The sequence below is a fragment of the Canis lupus genome, chromosome 24 (genome assembly GCF_011100685.1).
Source record: "Canis lupus familiaris isolate Mischka breed German Shepherd chromosome 24, alternate assembly UU_Cfam_GSD_1.0, whole genome shotgun sequence".
NCBI lineage: Eukaryota > Metazoa > Chordata > Mammalia > Carnivora > Canidae > Canis > Canis lupus.
This window is the reverse complement of record NC_049245.1, coordinates 46,083,049-46,085,765: the sequence shown is the minus strand read 5'-3', so window position 1 is coordinate 46,085,765 and position 2,717 is coordinate 46,083,049.

Here is a 2,717-nt window from a genome sequence, read left to right as displayed (position 1 = left end):
CGCTGTGCAAACTGGTTTATATTTTGGAAAACGAGGAGGGAAAGAAGGCATGGTGCTCAGGATGTGTTTGTGAAGATGTCAGAGTTCCCTGCTGTAAGACCCTCAGTCTAGGCTTTGGGGGGCAGTCCTGTCCAGTATAGATTTGGGAAGGAAAAGTGAGCCTCCTCGTCTTGGGGACACCTCGGACAGCAAGTGTGGGGGTGAGCAACGGACAGGGCCCCCCAGGTAAGCTGGTGAAGGTGTGCTCTCCTGAGCCAGGTGTCCGGTGGCTCTGGTCTCCGTGCATCTCTGCTCCTCCCGGGTCATGTCACCTGGGCGCAATGCATGTCCCCTTGCTGTGTCCTCCCCTGCAGAAGGGGCAAAGGACCCAACCCTTGGGCGGGTCTTCTGAGATTTAAATGCAACCACCTAAAGAAGGCGGTGAGCCAAGTCCCTGGCCAACAGGGTTCCCGTGAGCAGCGTCGCTAACACGAAGGGCTTCCCATGTAAGACGGCTCTGCGCTTGAGCATGACGAGTGGGGGGAAGCAGAGGAAGAGCTGGACCCCCGAGCCCTCGGTGCCCGGGCCTCACAGAGAAAGGCCTTTCATGAGGAGCTCCCAGCCACACCTTGGGAAAGATGCTTTGTCCTGTTTTGTCCTTTGGCATCTTCTCTTTACTCTCCACGCACGGCTCAGAGGAAGCACCATTTTTGTTTTGTTTTGTTTATTACATTTTTAAATTTAACTTCCATTTGCCAACATATAGTATAAGACCCAGTGCTCATCCCATCAGGAGTCTCCCTCAGTGCCCGTCAGCCAGTCACCCAACCCCCCCACCTCTCCTTCTGCAACCCTTTGTTCGTTTCTCAGAGTCAGGAGTCTCTCATGGTTTGTCTCCCTCTCTAATTTTCCCCATTCAGTTCCCCTCCTTTCCCCTATAATCCCTTTCACTATTTCTTATATTCCCCGTATGAGTGAGATCATGTGATGATTGTCCTTCTCCGATTGACTTACTTCACTCAGCATCCTACCCTCCAGTTCCATCCACGTTGATGTAAATGGTGGATGTTCGTCCTTCCTGATGGCTGAGGGATATTCCGCTGTATATATGGGCCACATCTTCTCTGTCCATCATCCGTCGATGGACACCGAGGCTCCTCCCACAGTGTGGCTGTTGTGGACATTGCCGCTGTGAACATTGGGGTGCAGGTGTCCTGTCGTTTCACTACGTCGGTATCTTTGGGGTAGATTCCCAGCAGTGCAGTTGCTGGGACGGATTTTTAACTTCTTGAGGACCCTCCGCACTGTTTTCCAGGGTGGCCTGCAGCAGTTGGAAGTGCTCATTCTTGATCAGGGCTCTCGCGGCCGAGCTGGGCACTTCCTGGCCCAGAAGGAACAAAAGGAGTGCTCTCTCTGTGCCTTGGAGCAAAGTCCGCTTTTGAATCCCTGCTTAACTCTTTTGAATGTAAAGGTCCTTTAAAGCTATTTTTTGAATCTAATTTTATATAATCTTTAATGGGATCCAATTTGCTCATGAGTCTTAAATCTCTCACTCTGTCATTCCTGCCTCTGCACCATCGTCAGGTGGGCTTAAAGGGGTGCGTGTCTCTTTGCCCTGAGAAGCGACCTCGTCAACCACCTCCGACCCTCACCCTTCAGCTGGTGCCAAGCAGTGTGGGACCAGGTGCTGCTCTTACCCCCCAGCCGAGGCGTGCCCCCCTCTCCCCGCAGGATGATGAATGGGGTGACAGCATGCACATGGGTCTCTGCATGGAGGAGCTGGAAAGCCTTCCCGTCTCTAGCCGCACAACCGCCCATCGTCCCCGTTCAATTAAACGCAAAGTCAGAAGGCAGCGCTGTGTGGGTTCTTGTGCTCCCTTATTGGCACTTGGCCTCAGCCCGTCAGGGAGCTGTTTGTCTCCCAGAGGACACGTGTCGGTGTCTGCAGACTTTGTTTGTTACAACGGGGGTGACCGGCACATAGAGGGGCGACCAGGGATGCTGCTAAAGCCCCTCCGGACCACAGGACAGCTCCCACGGCCAGGCATCATCTGCTGCAAAGTGTCACTAGGAGTGCTGACCGCTGGGAGCTCACGGATTTACAGCGTGACAGACGTGATTGTGGGAACGTCCCCATCCCGTTAGACAAAATCGATCTCCAGCCACTTTACTGAGCAGAGGTTCTCCTGGCACATTTTATTCCTCAACACTAACCCCCGGGAAGATCTTGTGCAAAGCCGAGTTGGAGAACCACATTCCCCGATGACGCCGCAGTGGGTCTTGCTGTTCAATTGCACAGACTTTCATAAAGGGAAGTTTTTCTCCCCCATCGACACACTCCATGACTTTTACACGTTGGGAGGGTTGATCTTACGTGTCCATTTGCCCAGGTCACAGGGCACCCAGATAGTCGTCGAACACGTCCCCGGTGTGTCTGTGAGGGGATTTCAGATAAGATCAAGCTTTGGAGTGGTGGAAGCAGAGTGATGCAGAGCTGAGTGAAGCAGGTTGCCCTCCCCGTGTGGGTGGGCCTCGTCCAATCAGTTGAAGGTTGGGAGGAGCAGAACAGCTGAACTTGCATCTAAACAGAGGGAGCTCCCCTTGTCTGACTGCTTTCAAACTAGGACATCATTCTTCTGGCCTTTGGTCTCAAGCAGACGGATCAGTTCTTCTTGGGGGGGTCTGGCCAGCCGGCTCTCAGGCTGGAACCACACTGTTTGTCCCCCTGGGTCCCGAGC